This window comes from Sinohyriopsis cumingii, chromosome 7, assembly GCF_028554795.1.
Source record: "Sinohyriopsis cumingii isolate HCF-2022 chromosome 7, ASM2855479v2, whole genome shotgun sequence".
Classification (NCBI taxonomy): Eukaryota; Metazoa; Mollusca; class Bivalvia; order Unionida; family Unionidae; genus Sinohyriopsis; species Sinohyriopsis cumingii.
In genome coordinates this window covers 76,183,566-76,204,558 of record NC_142967.1, presented here as the reverse complement: position 1 = coordinate 76,204,558, position 20,993 = coordinate 76,183,566, and the positions used below count along the sequence as shown (strand labels likewise).

The 20,993-nt window shown below is 42.7% G+C and overlaps 1 pseudogene across 1 annotated transcript in view; it reads left to right on the top strand.

The window, feature by feature from the left end:
* Positions 1-18,390, top strand: part of LOC149795548 (acidic mammalian chitinase-like) — a 42,873-nt pseudogene extending 24,483 nt beyond the window's left edge. Inside the window, exon 10 of the transcript XR_016422044.1 lies at positions 18,028-18,390. The product of XR_016422044.1 is annotated as an acidic mammalian chitinase-like (transcript). The remainder of the gene's footprint in view (positions 1-18,027) is intronic.
* The last annotated feature ends 2,603 nt before the right edge of the window (positions 18,391-20,993 follow it).

The following is a 20,993-nucleotide window of genomic DNA, read 5'->3' as shown; positions in this document are numbered from 1 at the left end:
CAAAGAAATCCAATCTAACCCCAAATCTACACCTCAAACACCAAAAAAACCCCAAAAAAAACATCATATTAATCTACTGTCCACACCAACGTACGTGAGCACTTACAAACACACAATCTTATACACAAACACATACCCTCACACTATTTAAAAAAAGAGTTAGTGTTTATATTCACACTACTCTACCTACACACATTGGCAAATTGATGGTTATTTCTTTTCTAGAGTATTGGGTAGCCCTGAAAAGGGCTGTTTTTTGTTTTTTTGTTTGCTATGGCAATCTTTTTTAGTTTCTAAGAATGCGATGTCCTCTGAGGATAGACTTTCTGGCGATAGGTCTGCTTCTTCGGAAAGAGAAGAAGAACTCTTTGGTGTCGATACGACAATCGACAAAGCCTCTCTCAGCTTCAGGTTGCTGCTGCTGCTGTTGTTGTTGTTGTTGCTGCTGCTGTTGCTGCTGTTGCTGCTGTTGCTGCTGTCTCTGAAGTCTGTACTTCTCTGTCCATTCTTCTTTCTCCCTGTTCACTTCTTCTCTGAAGAGCTCTTCTATCAGGTCTTCAGTGACTTTTAACATTCTTACATTCTCTGTTTCTTCTGGCTTCGGTATCAGACTGTGTCTGACCCTATGCAAATTCACGTAGGCTTCGTTGAGTTTAGCTAGTTTGGAGCACATCTTCGTAGGAGGATGAGTCGACAATGGATGGTTAGACTGGAAACAACCATGGTTCTTAAAGTCAAAGCGCGGACGTGAAGGAAAACATCCCCCACACGGTTTTCGAGCCGCAACGTTCAATGAGTGTCATGAGAGGGATAGTAAGAAATTAAAGAGCATCAATCCAACATTCTTATAGCTAAACAAAAGTCAAAGGCATTTTTTTCAAAACACAACATTTTTTATTCAAAAATCACTTAACACTAAACAACAACAGTTCTAACATTTTTAACAATAATCCAACATGATAACATCAAACATTTTTTTCAAATCACAAATACTTTTTTCTCAATTTACAGTCTACTTTAAACGGGGCTGACAACGTTGTGAATGAAATTGTGATTTCCACTGTTGGAAGTCATTAGGCCATTGATGGACACTACGTTTCCTAGCTTGAGACAAAAGATAAGCATAATGTTCACAAAACCATCGATCTACTTTCACATCGTTTCTTAAAGAAGAACGAGGATCAAAATGAGTCACTAAATGTTCTAAGGAATAGCCCAGGCTGCGATGATGCAGAAAATACACGCAATATTGTCCACACACCAAGGAATCTGTGCCTTGTAAATTCACATTATTGAATCGGGTGGTTTGAGCATTTCTTCTCATAAAGTCGATGATATCGTCTTCCAAAGGGGGCAATCCGTACGAGTCGAAATATTCCACACATCCTTCTTGAGGAAAGTAGACGGCTACCCAGTGGGTTCCTGGGAGATGACTGTCGTCCGTGTTGATCACATAAGCTAGATGGTCTTTAGGTTTGCGATGAGGGAGTTCATCTTTAGCACAGACGACAGGATTCCAAGAAGCCGTATACGAACTGTGATTCAAAAGGTAATAAAGTTCCCAGGTATCCATTTGTGTGTGGGTTTTTTTCTTCACAGGTAATAATAAGTCATCAATTCGATCCTGACTTTTTGGTTGAAAATGTCTGACAAATAACCGTTTCTTCGTTTCGTCTCCTCACTCTGATTCAGGAGAGCTTCGATACGATGGATCTCTTGAGTGGTTAATGGTGGACAAGAATGTTCACGCAAGTCTTTATACCACTGGTGCAACACGTCTTCGTCCGAGATGAGACTCCAAGCTTCGTCCAGATACTCGTCCAATTTTTTTTCTTGACTCAGCATCAGGCATTTATCGTGTTGAATTTGACTGGGATGATCGTTTTGACATCCATAGTAATTTTTCTTGATCAATTCCGTCATTTTTTCCACCAAGTGTTTGGCAAAACAGTAGACTAAATGGGCTTCTTGTTCTGGCCATCTTGACTTCATCATAACTTCATCGTCTTTGTCTTGGGATTCTCCTTCCACGGTCTCCTTACATTCCATGTCCAAAGTTTCTCCACTAGGTAAAGAGGGATAACAGTCTTCCATGGTTTCTAGTAATCTAGAATGACTTCTCTCAAACTGTTAATTTCTATGGTATTATCGAATTCTGCATACAGGATGACGTTCACTGTCTCGTCCAGTGGCTTTGCAAACTAAAGTTCCACACGAATCTGGCCAGATTTTATAGGGTGGAAATGTCCCTCATCGCTGCCTTGGTCTGGAGTGAAATCGAAAGCCCACAAAGCGTAGCCTCCTGCATAATCCTCGTACGTAATGCCGTGACTGGTGTTGGTTCCTAACTGTCCGGTGGCTTCGTACAGCGACAAGTACGACCTCAGGTAATTCTTCTTGTCAAAGTTAGGTTCGAAAGGTCGGGTACACAAGGTCTTGCCATCGCGACTGACTTCGATCTTGGACACGTCAAAGTGTTGAAAGTAGAAAGGATTTTTAGCGATAGCTCCGTTGAAGGCTGTATTCTCGACCATACCAACGATTAAACGTTTGGGTAACTGTCCTTGGAACAGATGATCTTCGATCATGGATCGCTGTCCCTTAGGAATGGTGAAGGTTTTCACTTCCACACGTCGTATCGGATACTTGGCGGTCGTTCTGCTCAACGTCTGACTGATGTCGTTTCCCACTTTAGGTAACACTTCCACACGGCGTACGTAGAGTCTGGCTTCTTGGATTTTGGTTTTGTAATTATCGTCACTATCAGCTATTAAATGGAAAGCGGTACTGCTGAGATTCAGTCTCAGGCGGACATCCACCCCGTTCAGCAAATACTTTTCTTGCAACCACATGTCCAAATGCAAACGATCCATCAGTTCTAAACTGTGTCCGTCTTTCATTCTGTCTCTTCGTTCTACAAATCCCGCATTGTGGTCTTTGGCTGTATCAGTTTTGAATGTTTCAAATTTGCCTGCATCGTCAGCTTCCCATATCACACAGGCATTGAGATGAGTGTTCTTGGCGTCTATTCCGTACGTCAAGAGATTTTCCAGGTACGCTCGATAAGGGTAAGTATCCATGCTGCTACTGACCAGTTTGTTATTCAAGTACAAGTCCACTCCGCTAAACAAGGAATGCATGAAATTGTTGACGGGTGCTACTGGCTCAGTGTCTGTAGCATTTCCATCCTTATCTTGAACTTTGACTTTCAAGTACAAGTAACTGCTATTCAGATCGATGTAATCTTCGGGCTGTCCTTTGATTTCAAACTCGATGGGAGCGGAATCGGTCAATGAGGAGACGGGATGAAATTCCACCCATTGGGATTACTTGCATGGTCATCATGGTGGGTGGCATGGCAAACAGATCCAGTTCCGTCTTGGAACAGGCGCAAGACTCTCGGTGCATCATTTTTTTGTTGCTGTGTCTCAATAATCGAAAACGTCTAAGTCTCGAACGGTTCTTCTTTTCTTGGTCTTTCTAGCTTTAGACGTGTGAAGTCTGGTGAAAGGGTGTTTTCTTCGTCGTCTCTTTCTGCCTTGTCCTTGCTGAATGCCTGACTCAGTAGCGTGCAGGGCATTTATAGGTGTTTCTCGTCGGCCTAAAATGTCTTTGCCCGTTTGCAGCAAGACATTTTTGCCTGCCCTCATGAAGGCTTCTTTAGGGTTTTGTTTGTCGATGATGACATTTTGGAGAAATTCTTTGCCTTGCGTCAGTGCCGCATCTTTCAAGGCGTGCAATCCGCGTGTCACCATCGGTTTCAAGACTGGGGCCATCGAACGAAAGGCCGATTTTAACATATCTCCTAAACCGTGTCCTCGCTGCCGAGCAACCCCTCGATACACTGGATACATGACTTGCAAGTCGTGAGAGAACCGTTTTCGAAAATGGAGTTTCACCGTGACTTTTCCTTTGGTGAATGAAATATTTTGTCCCAGACCTCCTTTTATAGCAATGTTGACTGTGTCCAAATAAGACTTGCTGACAGGCAAATAGTGAGGATGTACAAATTCGCGGTGAACGTGATAAGTGTTTCCACCTTCCTGGTCACTGGTCGTGGTACTATCCACTTTGAAAGGAATGACACGCAGTAACGGCACAGAGGTGTGTCCCACCACGTTGTACTCCACCACATCGGAATACACAAAGATCAAATTCAGTCCTTGGTTCAGTTCTACAGGGAATCGAAAAAACTTGTAAAATTCCGTATTGCTGTTGATCTTCGGTTTAAAATTTGGAGCCATTTTTGTGTCTCCACCTAAAATATCAAACAAGTCACTATTAAAACTAATGGACAACGTTTGGGTATCCTGAAATTTCATCAGTAAGCGACGAGCCACTTTATGGTACTCCAGGGTGACACTTTTTTTGACTTTGTTCAGGGCTTTGCCAAAGGCTAACTCGAACCTTGAAGCAATGGTGTCCACCAAATGTTGGCCACTAAAATAAAACCCTGCCGGAATTTTCAAGGTGTAGATATTGAAGGGTGAATTGTTGGATGGTCTTGTGTCTCCTGAAAACCCGATGTCATTCATGGCTTCTTGTAATTGTTGGTTCAGGATTTCGACCTCAAAAGTGTTTTGCTTTTCGGTGATGTTTTGGATTTGTGTAGGGTGAATCATTTCTACTAAAGCCACTTCCCAATGGGCTTCGTGATCTAACTGGATGGCCTGAGGTAATTTAGCCGTGTAACAGCACAACGTGTTGTGGGGAAACACCTCCATGGAACTGTCACTGGGTAAGGTTAAGTGAAATTGGTTTTGGTGACTCATAATTCCAGAGTTCTGTGGCTGTCCGAGGGGTTAGTGGATGTCAGAGGCGTGTCTCCGCCCAAAATGGGGTTGTGGTTGTTGTTGGAGTGGTGACTGGCACTAGCACTGGACACAAGGTTCCCGTGGTTCCCGTTCGAGGTGAATTTCAGGGAGGGATTATGAAGCAGGTAACCGATGCAACTACTCAATAAAATGGTCCACAATTGTTTGTCTCCTTGTTGCAAACTCAAATTGGCGATGGCTGCCCCGATGACACAATACACCACGAAGATTTGACAGAAAAAGACGATTTGCGTTTTAGGCACACGTTCTCCACACCACACCCACAAGGGTTGTTTTTGTAAATCTTGCACAGAAGAACTAGGTGAAGAAGGAGTGGTCGACGTAGCTGCGTCTGTGTGAAAGGGCATGATGGTCACTTCTTTTTATAGTCGATGACTTGCGAAGCGTCGATCCAAGAATCAAAACTGGGTGGATATCCTTTCCAACGTACTTTGACTTCTTTGACACGTCGTTTGCCCACTTTACGGGTTCTGCGTTCGAGAATGCTTTCGATGTTGTACACGTCGTCTTTTTGTTTGGTGACACGTTGTAACTCGGGCAAATAAAACGTTCCTTTGAGCACTTCTCCGTTCATGTCTTCCAATTTATAGACGGCAGGATGACGGCCATGCACTCTTCCAGTGACGCGAAACAATTCGGTCGTCCAGTTAGGTAAGTAACCTTTGTCGAAAGTGAGTTTGGTTTTGCCAATGCGCACCCAATCTCCTACGGCCAAGTCTCCACTTTTCTTGGGGACAGCCCTCGTCGGGGACGTACCAAACAGGCGCTCAAACACCAACACTTCGTTCTCGGGAGTCACGTCTTGCGGGGCACGTCCGATGCTTCGATGGTAAGATTGGTTGTACGCTTGCACCAGGTGCGGTAAGATGTCGATGTACTTCAGAGTGTGGTGATGCGTAAAATATTTCCACATGCGTTCTTTCAAAGTACGTTGAAAACGTTCCAAGATGCTGGCTTTGGTTTCGGGATTCTCGGTGGTAAAAAAATGAATGTCACGTTTCTTTAATTCTTTTTGGAAAGCTTGGTTGAGAAATTCTGTACCTTTGTCCGTTTGCCATCGAAGAGGGTGACGACCGCCTTGTTTCAACACCCGTTGCAGGGCTCGCACTAACTCGCTGCTCGATTTGGAAGTCAAGGGCACGACCCAGGCAAATTTGGAAAAGACGTCGATGACACAAAACAAATATTTGTAGCCACGATTGTAGCTGGCCAAATCAGAGACATCGGCTAAATCGGCTTGCCATTGATTATCGATGCCTTCCACTCGGGTGCGACTTCTGGCAAACTTGCGTCGAATGGGTTTGTGTAAAGTGTAGGTAGCTTGTTCTTGTAACCATCGTTGCACTTGAGGTAAACGGAGACTTTTCAATCGAGTTTTGGCAGCACGATACAATTTTTGAACTCCTGCGTAACCTGCAGGATGAGAGGGATCGAAGTAAATGCTGGCTAAGACTTTTTCCATTTTTTGTGTTTGTGTGTTAATAAGACAACCACGTTTGGAGGATGCTACTCTTTTTCTCTTGGGGTATTTTCTTGGATTGCAATGCTTTGCGTGTGCGACCGGCAATAGGTGTTGAAGAGGAGTATGTCTGAGCGGGGGATATCGGTTCTTGTTTCACTTCTGTCTTCACTTCTGTCTTCACTTTCTTTTTCTCTTGTGATGAAGAAGGGGTGGCCATCATCTTTTTAATCCATCCAATTCTGGAGGTAGGTGGTGTTGTTAACTTGCGTACTTTTTCTGGTGGAGTTTGAAACCCTTCTTCTTCTTCTTCTTCTCCTTTTTCTGTCTTGGTCACTGGTAGTGATGGTACTGGTACTGGTACTGGTACTGGTGATGGTGCTGGACTTTTCATCAAGGTCTTAAAATCTTTCAGAGTGGGTAGAGCTGTTTCGTCTAAAGCTTTCTGGTGAAAGAGTTGCAGTCGTTGCAAGAGTTGACCGTACTTTTGCGATTTTTCTGTTTCGGACAAATCTTGGCGATCCATCAAGGACTGCAATTCGTGTTGTAACTGGGACATTTCGCTCAAATGGGGATTGGGAGGTAAATGCGGGGTGCGTTGTTCTTGCCACCGATGGTATTCCATCCATCGTTTGTAAGGCACTAAAGCTAGTTTTCGTCCTTCCATGGGGTTGTCAGGGGTCGATTCTGAGATCTTGGGACTTCCGAGAGCCTTTTTATCTTGCTCCCACCAGTCCTCCCAACATGGTTCCCAAGACTCCTTTCAGTAAGGGGCCTAACAAGAGAGGTAAAATACCTCCACGGTGGACCAACATCTTCTTTTTTTTGACGAATGGGAATTTTCTTTTGAACCATTTGGCGAAGAACGTGACGATGTTTGCTTAAGCATTGTTTCTGGTGTTTGGACAAAGGGATCGTGCCTTTCAAGACGTTCAAACAACATTCGCACACGGTATCGATGACCTCTTTGGAGGCCGATTGAATGAGTTTTTTTCGTAGAGGTGGAGAAGCTTTGGACAGGACAGATAACACGTCCCTATGTTTGACTAAACGTGGTGGTAGTCCTTTCCTTTTCTTTCCTTGGGGTTTTCTGGAGGGTGACATCTTTGAGTCTTCAGGAGCACCAAAAACCACTGATACCCCCGACTTGGTCACAGGCCTTTTTTATACTGGAACGCGTCGCCACTGATTGTCTTTACGTCGTATTAGTTTGAGGACAGGCATCACACGTCGTGCTGGGGTACGTAACGGACTAAATCGAGCCAGTTCTTGCTTGGACAAATCCAGTAAACCTTGTAACATTCCCGATCTTTCTTGGACTTTGATTTTGGGAGAAGGTACTTTGTGAGCAGCAGCCACTGCCACTAAATTGGAGGGTCCTGCCACTGGGGAAGTTCTTTTTAGGGTCATCAACGGAGAAGTTCTTGGTGTAATCAACGTCTCCAAGTACTCTTCAGTTCTTGGTGTCATCAACGGAGAAGTGGATGAACGTGAGGATGCTGAAGACGCAGTCACCACTGTGGCAGGTCGTGGTTTGCGAGTGTAAGGTTGCGTCCTGGCCGAAGTGCCTCTCTTGCGACTAGTTTTCTTCTGTGGGCTTTTCTTTTTCTGGGGACTTTTTCTCTGTTTCTTTTTCTGGGGGCTTCTTTTCTTTTTCCGGGGTGGTGTCTGGTAAGAGGAGGGTCCTGCCACTGGAGAAGTTATTCTTCTTGGGGACCTGGTCTTTTTCTTCTTGAGGCATCCTTGGACTTTTTTCTTGGGGAGAAGTTTGGGGGCATTAGGATCCCAGCTTAAGAGAGAGCGAATGATGACCCCTCCTAGAGTACCGCTCCCTCCAGGTTTCAAAATGATTTGTTTTTTGGTTTGAGTGTCGATGCGGGGATCGGCCAGTTGGACCAAAGCGACTTTGTTTCGATCGATAAAGCGTTTGGTTTGATGAGGAATCTGAATGATTCCTTGGAGTAATTGACGTGCCGTCACCGTGAACCATCGTAAGACTTCTTTGAGACTATCTTCTAAGACACGAGCTCGTATTTGTTGATTTTTTTCTCTACTGATGCCATACAAGGCACGAATCAATTTGACGGGAAGATGCGACTGAAGGGACGTCATGTTCGCACTGTGTGAGACAGACGAAAAGGGTCTGAGGTTTTTATAGATCTTTTTATGTGGAGTGAAATTAAGTCGAGGACGGAGACGTGTACAGGACAGGCCCTCCGTCTTGGCACCAGTGGTGATACAAGTGGGTACGAAATCGCAAATCCTCGGGGGTCGTAGGTTTCAAATCGACGAGTAAATAGGCATGTGGCGTTTGAGTGGCATCGTCGTACGCCTGAGTCAGCCAAGGCGTTCCTAACTGTTTGGCTAAGACTTGCACTTGGGATTTATCTCGAGGGCTTTTAAACAAGACCACGTAATGCGCATTGAGACTGATGGTGCGATGGGCTTTACTTTGTTGAAACAAATTTTGGGTGATGTAAACGACACTGGCATTACGGTGATGCCCTTTGCGCGTGAACCACAGTTTAATTTCTTCTTCGTCTTCTCCTAACATGTCGTCGAAAATGACCAAATGGGTTTGACGGGAGTCAGAGACGATGCCGTCGTCTTCTTTAGGAATGCCTTCCACAAACACGATGGAATCGCCTTGACTTTCTCGCAAGAGGCTGTACGCCGACTGCCACTCTTTGTAACACCACACGATCCGCTGAGGTGGCCGATCGATCAAATGATGTTTATGTTCGATCAAACGTTTGACGAATTCGGTTTTGCCTGAACCGCTAGGTCCAGCAATGAGCATGTTAAAGGGATGACGAAGATACAAAGCCTCCCAACTGGCACGATCTAAGTGTTCGTCGATGACTTTGACAGTAGAGGAAGAGGGAGCAGAGACAGCAGAGGTAGCCATTGTGTGAGAAATGTCACTTGTGACACGAAAACAAACAAGACAAGAGTTTATATACTTTTTTCAGAACACGTTTATTGAATGTTTTAAACATGAATACGAAATACAAAAATACATAAAAGCCAAAGGCTTAAGTACAAGGATAAAAGGCACATGATAACCATTAACGTGGAATAAACACAAGTGTCTGTACAACATGTTTTGGGTAATGTTCTAACCAGTTCTATAGTAGTGGGTAAGGTCACACAAGTGACCTCCCGAAAGGGTCTTTCAGGCCTGTCCACGACAGTCCCGTCCTGGGTGACGGGTTCTTCTGGCACCGTCACTAACACGGGCTGAAAAGTAACTTTTTTCCTTGAACAACTCTTGTGCATACTGGGCCACTTCTTGGATCCAAGCCTCAAAATCCCATTCTTTCCAGGCACGGACATCTGTCCAATGGGGATGTAAGTCACAAGCTACACACACATCGTCATACACGTCTTGGGTAGCTAAAAGTTGACGAATCTTTTTTTCCCGTTGAGGTCGAGAAGTATCCAGATGAAAACGCAAGGCTTTGAGCAAAAGGAGTTTTTCGTGACCATTTAAGGCCATTGAGGTGGTAAGTACTGATCGTAAAGAGTCCACAAGGAATCGGCTGGTAAACGAAATCCCAGAAAACAAGTCATTAAAACACACACCACTTGTCGTCCCAAATTGAATGGATACAGTTCTTGTAATAATCGATGGTAATGATCCACGGTTTGAATATGGTCATTGAGTTCCTTCCACGGAATCTGTTCAATGACATGTGACATAAGTCGTGGCATGGCAGCCTGTTTTTATATTCTCTTGTTTTTTTCGGATGCAATACACGTACTTTCTAGCCAGAGATCTTCGTTCTCCAGTAGGGAATTTAAATGTTACATGCTGTAACCGAAACGTCAGAGTTCGTTTAGAAGTTTCGTCTCCGCTAAGCAGATTCCACGTAACAAATGTTGGTAATCCTTTAACTCGTCTTCCTCAATGCGTTGCACTAGGTGAATGTCGAAGTAACCAAAATTATGAACATGTACATCATTGACGACCTCAAAGTTTTGAACAATGTCTGACCATTGAAACAATTTCTGACGAATCAGTTTTCTTATACCATTCAGGTACCAGTGGTTAAAGATCAGGTGACGTAACGGATGCAATTGTTCTTTACGTTTGACTTGTATTTTCACCAGCTCTCGGTAAATCCTTTCTCTCAACTCCTCAGGCAAGCCCAGAATGTTCTCTTGTAAAGTATCCATAAGTATATACACTGTTTTTGGAATCCTTGGGTGGTGGCCAATAGCCTCGTTTACCTTTGTGCCTGATGTAATATCCACTCATAATCAGTCTTCTTATACTTTGGAACAAAGCATAATTTAAAAACGGTTCAATAACTTTGCGTTTGCTTTTCACTTGTATTTTGATCAGTTCTCGGTAAATGCGTTCTCTCAACTGAAGCACTTGACTTTATCTCCTTCGCCCAAGTAGAAAAATCCGGCTCTGGCTAATTCTTCGGGGATCGGTCCTCCCAGATACTTAGGCCATTTTCCTTTGAACGATTGAAGACGACTTTCAAAGTCGCAGTATTCCGACAAACGCACAGGGAACGAATATTCGTCTTTCACAGGTTCGTTTCGATGAGGGTTGAGTGACATGGGCAGGAGTTTGCTCAGGGCTGGATGACATCCGTAGGGGGGTAAACGTGAAGGTGAACATTCCCCTTTAAAACGAAACCCAGTAAAATGTCCAAGAGGACGAGCGGCATCACTTTCGGATCCCTCAGGTTTGACACTCACAGCATCCATTTCCATGATAGGGGTAGTGACACTAAAGTTCCCATGACGCTTTACGGCATCGCTAAGGTCACAACGTACAGCATCGTACCCATCGCAAGGCTCACAATCGCATTCCACTTCAGAAGCCCCACACTTGAATTGTGCCTGTCTGAACTTGTTTTGTGTTTCTCTGAAAGTATTCATCTTGTTCGCTCGGTCTTGGTATTCACAATGAACTATCGATCTTGCCTAGGGTTCCTTTTTTATATACAGACCAATACCGACGTGTCGATACGGTAAGATGAAATGATTGGGAAGTCTCACTCGCTTCTGGTACACGATTTGATAGACTTTTTGCAAGGGTCGACTGACGATGTGGTGAGTGGGTAAACGTACAATCTTGTTCGGTTGATAGGTGGTCACTTTAAAGTTTCCATCCTCTCCCGATTGCAAGGCTTCTTTCAATACCCCAAAGTTGACCACACGACTGGTACGATAATTCAGAGTCCGTCCTTTCACTTTGCACGTCGTGTGCACTTCTCCTTGTTTGTCCCGGTATTCGTAGCCGTAATTTTTGGGACCGCCACTGACGAAACTTAGAATCTTGTCGTCGGGATGCTCGTCTGTCCAGGCTCCTAAACGGTCTCCTTCGATGTCAGGGTGATGTTGACTCGGGTGATGGATGTAAATGCAACTGTCCGTGTCAAAGTACAGGACGCGTTCCCTAACAGTTCTAAAGCTTCGTACAATTTTAAGCGAGCATGAGCTGTCACGTAAGCCGCAATGATGACATTTCCAAAAGGGTCGTCTTGTACAAAGTCCAGATCTTCTTCGTAATTGACCAAGATCAAATCCTCGCGAACGACGTCCACGTGTTTCATGTATTTGGTTTTGTCGTGAATCATCTGGAAGTAGCGGGAAGGTTCTGTCAAATATTCCGTCTTGGGTAAACACGGTCGTTGTGCCATTTTACCCCACAAGCAATTTAACATCACTTTGGCAAACGATCGCCTGCCTTCGTTTTTCTCGATGTGGTCTAAAGAGATGCCTTCTTGTTCATAGTATTTCTCTTTGAATTGTATTTTGTCTTCGAGAGTGTGACACCAGGACGGATAGCCGCTGGCTTCTTGCTTCAGTTTCAAAGAGGCATCCACGTCGTCAGCGAAAATGCCTTTCTGACTGGGGTCACCCTTGTGGTATTGTTGTGTCTTAGGAAAGTGGCAAATTTCATACACTTCTAACAGTTGGTATCCCATGTCCAGAGCTTTGAACAATTCTACGCTGACCCAGGTTCCCGTCAAGGCACGTTCTTCCTGGGTGTGCCGAGAAGGTTGGTCTTGGTTGCACGTTTCGGCACAAGTACGGCACAATGGAAACATCAGTTTGCCTTGACAATGGTGAGGTAAGACGGGATGGTGTAGGTTCGTGGGAGGCAAAACTTTACACTTGATCAAGCCTTCGTATTGTCGAATGTTTTTCAGGTCGATGTGTTCCGTCAGCAATTGCGGGTGCCCTAAAGGAAAGCGACAATATTTGCACACGTAGGGATACAGCGAACACACGTCCAAGTATTTGATTTCTTCTCTTTTCTCTTCGTCGGCTTGGTACAGCAAACAGGTGGCATTGGTCCTTCCTCCGTACAAACTATCCCTTGGGTCCAGCGGGTCCATGAACTGGTAACTTTCACGAGACGTTTAAACTCGGGATCGGTTTTCATACGGTGATCGTACTCGTGTTCCCACATTTCCACCACTTGGTATCCTTGCTGTTCTAACTTTAGGCGTCGCTGACAAGTGTCCTGGTACAAGTCTTCCATGGTTCGTTGCAAAAACTGATTTTTAGTGCTACGGTCAGGGTAACAGACGGGACATCCGTGAAATAAGCAACCGTTAAACTCGTACACGATCTTGGGGTTTTCTACGTCCCAGCCATCGACCGAATACGTTCCGATGGTCTTTTCGCCTCCTCCGTTGCGAGCATGCTGAATCCACTTGTCTTCCTTGTCGCACAAGTAATGTAACCAGCGTAGGGCTTTGACCGAGTATTGACGTTTGACAAAGTTGGTCGTTTGAGGGATGATGACAGCCACGGTGTTTTCAGGCATGAATCGTTGTCGATACACTAAGGAACACGCTTTGGCAATGGTGCAAGCTTCTTTCAAAGGATCGACCCCTCCGTGTTCCATGAACAGTTCTCGAAATTTTCCACAGCAACGCCGTAAAATGTCCACGTCGGAACGACAATACTTTAGCATTTCTTCCTGAAAGTCGAAAGGGTCCGAGGCGTGAGCCTGGTAGAAAGCTTCTCGTTGTTCGGTACGCATGTTGTCGGGGTCGTAATAGTGAGCCTCGGGTAAATGGGGTAGAACGGCGTGTTGATTGGCTTCCGTATTGAAAAAGTGTGGAAAGTACACTTTAGCCATTTCTGTCATTCCAAACGTTTTAGGCATTCGACTCAAAGGCATGGCCAAGTGACTCATCGAATCTTTAAACTGTACTTGTCCCACTTGCATGAAAATGATTTTGGCTCCGTTCAAAGTCACTTTAGGACGCTCGGTGCCTTGTTCCGTATAGTATCTCAAAAGAAACTGTCCATCGTATCCGGAGAAATTGTGAGCCATCACCTTGGCATGACGATGACAATCTCCGTAACGTTCGATGTCCTCTTGGCTCCACGTCTTGTCGATGGGATCTAAAACCCATTGGGCAAAATCGGCTAACGTGTTCGGTCCCCGAATGATTTTTTCACGCCCTCCGGGAATCTTGCTGCAGTGAGGGCAATGACTGAAAATAGGTTCTTGAATGCACTTCTCGCACACTCGATGAGCCACGCAGAAATTAGGAATGTGAATGCCAGTCTCTTGCATGCATTCGAAATCGAAAAAGATGAAAATGCCTTTCTTCTTGTGACCGTCCTCTTTCTCTGGTGGAGGTTGGTATTTTTGCACGTAGCATTGGTGTTCCAAGTCCACGATGTGGTGACAAATGTGACATTTTTTCTTTCCTGAACATACGTGTGCCTTGGCAGCATTGGTACATATGCCTTGTCCACACGTAGGGCACAATCTCAGGAGTTGACAAGCACATTTCTGCTGTGAACCTTGCGTCTTCAGATGTTGTTGGTAACAGGTAGGGCTGACAAACGTGCGCAGACAAGTTGAACAAGGCACTGGTTCTTCGCTCAGACAGGGTAAAGAGGCCAAACATCCTGAGCATTTCAATCCACAATGCTTGTGTTGCTCTCGATTATTATAACCATGGTCACATTTCTCACAGCAATAACTGTATCCCAGGAATCCGGTGATACTGGTAATGGTATCGAAATGGTCATCGTGATAATAGACATGAATGTATTTTCCGTCCTTAAAGTCTTGGCCTCGAAACAACAGAGGTCCGCGCACTTCTTGAGGGTGCACTTTCAAGGTGTATCGTGGAGCTAGGGCATCTTGCAATTTTTGAATCTCAGGAATGCCACAGGGTGTGTCTTTGGACAGTCCGGCTTGTTGTAACAGGAGTTCTGCTTCGTTTCGTTGTTTGGCTCGGTCCGATTGTCGAATAGTTTTCCAGGCTCTTCCATTCTACCGGATCGTTCTTGTTGACATAGGTTCGTCCCACCACGATGGCACGGGCTAAACACATCTGGTCATGAGGGTTGTTAATTCGGACGAGACTTGTTTTGGTGTTGCGAAGGTCGTCCACAAATAACATCTTTCTGCGTCCAGTCCCTTGAGGAGGAGAGACGTGGGTCATGTCCAGTGTGGCTTTTTCATCCGTGATGTCAAACTGGTCATTAGATTGTTGCACGTGTTGAATCTTGTCCATGACTTTGGAAGCAGTCAATTCTGCAGGGGTGCTAAACTCGATCCAAACAGGGGATTTAAAGCTGTCGTGTTGTATGTTAAGTTTCAAGCGATCGTCTTCTTTGGGTTGACATTGTCGCTTGAGTGAGGTGAGCAAAGAATCCCACACCCCAGTGATGAACACTTCTGCTTTCTCTAACGGTACTTCAGCCTTGAAATCTTTAAACTTCACCGTGTATTTGTAAGCCGTGGTTCTAAATTTTCTAGAGGAGCGCTTTTCCGTCTCTCGAATGGAATAGTATTTTTCAGGGTTGACTAAGGGTGACGAACTTGGTTTAGAGGGTTCGGATTCTGGTTCACTCATGTCCTCTTCAAAATCACTGGCATGAATTTGTGCCAAGACTTCAGCCCTGGTACGAGGCGATAGATCACGTTTCTGCCTCTTACTTTCTTCTTCTTCTTCTTTCTTCTCGAATGAATATGATCGTTTCATCTTGAGTGCAAAACGTCAAATGACTCAAGTGTAAACACCATAGACTAATTTATAGTCATGACAGACCAGCGTATATAAAAGGGTGTGTGTCTTGTCCTTTCACTATTCATTTCACTCTGAAGCCGAGCACAACGATGGAAGAGACTAGCCAAATCGAACGTTTCGTCAGAGCTTTGCGAGGGGTCATTAGAAAATTCTCTTCAGACCAGCCGACGGACTACTCTCCTTCGTTTCGAGATAAAAGTCAAGATACTTGCTATATCTGTCAGAAGAAAGGGCATTGGTCTTCAGAGTGTCCAGACCGTCAAAAAAGAAAAAAAGGGGCTAAAAAAGACAGAAGTCAAGATACCTGTTATTATTGTCAAGAAAAAGGACACTGGTCTCCAGATAGCCCAAAAAAGAAACAAGAGGAGTCAGAAGAAAAGAGACATTCTTCAGAAGAAGAGAGGGATTCTTCGGAAGAAGAGAGGGATTTTTCAGATGAAGAAAGCAGACAGGTGAAGAAAAAGAAACAGGAGAAGAAAAGAAGAAGGGAAGAAAGTGAGGAGGATGAAGAGGAAAAGCATGTGACAGTGAAGAAATTTAAAAAACAGAGAGACTAAACAAGGAGAAAGAAGAAGTCAATGAACTTTTTTTAAAGTGTTATGATGTGAATTGTGAATTGGATTGTAATTATTTATAAAAGAATAAATTAATGATATAAGGTAAGTGTCTTTGAGTTTTGATTTTAAAATAAGAACGTACACTCACGCACTCATACAAAGACACGTACTATAGGTGGTAAAATGGGTTGGGTTTTTCTTGTTGAGTTATTGGCAAATTGAAAGGCTATCTCTTTTCGAGAAATGTGGGTGGCCCTGAAAAGGGCCTTTTTTTGGTGCGTTTAAGCAATCAACTTTAACTGCCTTAAGCCTTTGCCACGGTCAAGGCCTACTTCTGGACTGCGTAATGTTGATGATGATTGGGTTGAAATCACTAAGGGTGGTACGGTAGACTTAGTCACAGGGTTAACGTGTTTAGCTCGGGAAGGTCGTATTCTCTTCGGTCGTAATAAAGAAGTCTGATACATTTGTTTCAGACTTCTTAACTCCGCTAAAATGTCCAACAGTACCGTGACCGTTTGATTTTCACCCTCTTGTTTCTTTGCTGCTACTTCTTCTTGCTGTTGTTGCTGTTGTTTTTTTCTTACCTCTTCTTCTTGCTGCTGCTGTAGGAGAAAAGCTTGTTCCGCTTCCTTTTGTCGTTGTATAAATTTCTCCAATTCTTCTTTCTGTCTCTGTCTAAAATTCTCCACTTGCGGTAATGAAGAAGGTAACGAAGGTTCCGGAACAAATTCTTGCGAGGTAAGAAAATCCACAAAATCCCAATTTACTTCTTCTGAAAGTAAGTCCGGGTTCCCTTGGGCGGTCTCCCCTGCTAGTGCACCCCAATGGATCGTTTTCTGAGTTTCCGTCATGTTGAATCACTGTCGCATAGATTGACTGCAGACAAGCGCTAGCAAATCTATATAGACCACGTGACGTCACAGACTGCTCTCTTCGGATTGGATGCGGGCTGACTGAATTTTGTAACGCGTGTTTGGATTGGTCAAGAAACTCAATCCGTTTCAATCCTTCCTCTACCTATAAATAAGCGCAGTTCACTGCATTGATTCACCTGTTCTCGTCGCTTCAAGATGTGGACCACAGTCGAATCATCCACCCTTGTGTCTTCCATTATGTTTAGGACGGACATACTCATGTATGTCCGGTCCAAGTGGACCGTTGTCGACAAGTCAGACACCAGTCTGTGGATACGAAGAGTGTATGTAGAAAGACAAGGTTGCCTCAAGAGGACACTGATTTATGGCCCTCGAGTAAGACGCAGCTTGAGGACAAGAAGATGGCTCAGATGCCCTTTATGTTAAGGGTATATTAACATAAACCCAAAGGCCCTTTTCAGGGCCACCCATATTTCTCGAAAAGAGAATGACTTTTCAATTGCCTACCCCTTTTTTTAAAAAAAATTAAAAAAAAAAATCCCATGTTCAGTTCCCCCTTGTCCCTAGATAGACCCACACTTTATTCCCCATGTTCAATTCCCCTTGAGGCTAGAGTGGCCCACGATTTTTCTGCACGTTCAATTCCCCTTGAGGCTAGGTTTGCCCACGATTTTTCTCCATGTTAAATTTCCATTGAGGCTAGGTTTGCCCAAGGGGGGGTCTGTAATGCTAATTCCCATTGAGGCTAGGATGCCCCTATTCACTACTGCTGTTCAGTAAATTAGTTTGTTTTCGTATTATGTCTTCAATGAAGAAATATTGGGACTCATGTATGATTCTACTCAACTACATCCACAAATCCCTTGCAATAGTCAAATCTTGGATCCTTGGGAGACAGGGTTATTCATAAGAAGCCGAGTTTAAATTCATGCGAAATTAGTGGGCATTTACTTAATTAGACAAACATTACTATAATCGTTTTACAGTTCAATAATGTGTGAAACCTTCCAGTGATAGGGACTGCTATCTAGGGATGCCAAATTCATAAACCGTGGACCGAAACTAACTTGAACATGATTGCCAACATTTCCTTGTTTGTTCCTGAAATGAAATAAGGATATTGGCGGTACAAACATTGTAATAATATATGCGTAATGTCACGCGACTGAAGACGAATATGTGTGACGTATGTAGTAGATATCACACACACACACACACACACACACACTATATTATAGTAATACATTTTGCTTTATATATTTAAAGGTTTCTGTAGAGGCAAGAGCGACGGTTTGCACCCAGATCCGACGAATTGTGCACATTTCAACAGCTGTTTTCAAGGGCGGGGCAGCTGCATCATCTGTCCAACTGGGACAATGTTTAACAGAGACAGAAACATATGTGACTGGCCCTACAATGTCAAGTCCTAATGTGTGAAATAACAAATTTAGTGAAATTAATTTCGAGCTTAAGTTTCGTCTGTCACTTATTATACTGACATGTTGCCCTCGATTGATTATTTCATCCAATCGTGAAAAAATTATTTAGAACCGTATTATGTTTATTTAGCCATACTAGGACATGATGCATTTTTTTTTTCCAATCTATGGCATGAAACTTATTCATATAAAAGAGCTTAATCTAACAAGTTTTGTTCAACAAATAATTTATGTTCATAGAATAAAAAGTGAAAATTTTAAAAGAATTTACAGTGTTACGAGTTAAATCCAAAATAGACCATAAAAGCTATGTCACTAATCCTAATGAATACAGTTCTAACTAAATTTCAGTGTTGTTCTAAAGAACATCTAGCACTGAAGACGCTGATGTGCTTGTGGTCTTGAATGTACAAATGTGCCAGCGACCTGAAGTGTGATGACGCGTTAACAGTCTTTTAATGAATGAAAGTAATATAATCCGAAACGTCCGTGTCAGAATTCACCGTAATTCCAGATGATTGTTTATATCCTAAATTATTATCGTGTACGTTGTAATTCCAGAGAAAAATAACTTGAATAAATAATTCTACGAAATACTTAACACGGCAATAAGAATTATTATGCTAAAGATATTAATGCAGAATGAGTAATTTATCGGGTAAGCAAGATTAAAAGTCCTTCTACTTGACATAGGTTGCAATTGCCATTTTCTGGAAATACTCTGACATTTAATGGGACTTTCTAGTCTATAACATTCTAAGTTGTTAGCAAGATAAAATCTGTTCTCAAGTGATAATAAAGAATGTGGTAAACTTGAGGTAGACCAGGTTTATCATGGGGGTATACCAATGTTATAGGCACAGATCTAAATAAAAATGTTTACCTCTATTGGAAATGATCAAAATACTTAGCCCACTCTCAGAACGATACATTACCAAAGTATTATTTGTTTGCAAAAAAAATTCACATCATTGTCCCTAGTCATGTACACAGTGAACTTGAATTTGGACAATGTCAATTCTAAAATACAATTATACAAAACATGTAATCATAGAGAAAAAAACTAACAAGAATGCAAATTTAATATACATGGCAAAGTTAACTATTGAATTGCACAATTAAAATATTTAACTCTTCAGCTATTCATTGGTATAGTAAACATTTTGAAAAGTTTTCGTATTACACATTCAGCTGCCAAAAGCTTTGTAAGCAGATCAAGGTGATGTTGGTATCAGTGTTTGACGTTTGGAGAGTTACAACAGATGAGCATTTGCTAATTCTGTGTTCATTTTCCACGTTGTAAACGAAACAATGGCATCATAAATACAGTAAATATATTTATATTAATGATAGCAGGGAAATTAGTCAGAGGCGTGTAAAAAAACTGCTGAACTTTCGGAGTAGAAAATATGTGCTGACTGTAAGCCTCGTACATAGTTAATAAGACCATTCAGCAATTATATGCTGACTGTAAGCCTCGCACATAGTTAATAAGACCATTCAGCAATTAGATGGTGAATGTAAGCCTCGTACATAGTTAATAAGACCATTCAGCAATTATATGCTGACTGTAAGCCTCGTACATAGCTAATAAGACCATTCAGCAATTAGATGCTGACTGTAAGCTTCGTACATAGTTAATATGACCATTCAGCAGTTAAGTGCTGACTGCAAACCTCGTACATAGTTAATAAGACCATTCAGCTTCTCCTCAATGTAATGAGTCTTCAAAATATTTCATAATGATTTCAATACAAAACAACTGTATTATATATTTACACACATACACACACATCTATCTATCTATCCATCTATCGATATATATATATATATATATATATATATAGAGAGAGAGAGAGAGAGAGAGACAGACAGAGAGACAGACAGACAGACAGACAGAGACAGACAGATAGACAGACAGACAGACACAGACATACAGAGAGATAAACAGATAAACAGAATCAGAGATGAAGTGTCATATAGTTCAACGGATTCCGTCAAACGTGTTAACACGAAAGCCTGAAAATACAACAAGCTTCTCTTGCTGGGAATTATTAACTGATTGTTCAAGGTGTGGACAAAATAGCAGGCTGTTTTAAACGTATACAGATGAATCTCAGTTTTAAGTCGAATGAAGGAAACTTTGGAGTATGCATGTATTTGCCGAGTCTGGGTGAGAAAACGGTATGCAAGGGAGATTAACATTATTTATACTTCATTTTAATGAATAATGTTGATTTTTTAATTTCACAATTTGTCAAATCATTATGTCATTTAACTTTAAAGGCGTAAGTCCTGATCTAACAACGGAGGATAACCAATGTCATTGGATACATTAGCGGCTTGTAAAACTTTACATTCTGCACTAACACAAACTGAACAATCAGTGCATCTGAAATTCCCAGCCTTGAAGAGATTACAAACAGCTATTTACGTAATAAAGGTTAGAGATTGAAAAATTTCCGATTGACAAGCGGCTTAACATTATCCCTAACCAAACCTACATGGAATCCAAGTAATCGCTATTGGACCAATTTATCCATGTTCTCAATTTCGAACAAATAGGGCTTCTACCTGTGGGTGCCATGATCGATCGATGACACAAGTACGGAGTTAATTTAACCAGACATCATTTCTTTTCCCGCACATATTAAAACAAACTGAAAATGAATCTAAGTATTTATTCCATAGCAATCAAGTAATTCATTGATTAATTCTCGTTAAAGAAGCGGTAACTCCTTTGCTTTGCGCCGCTGTGGTCGCATGTTAAAACTTGTGAACCAAGAACCTATA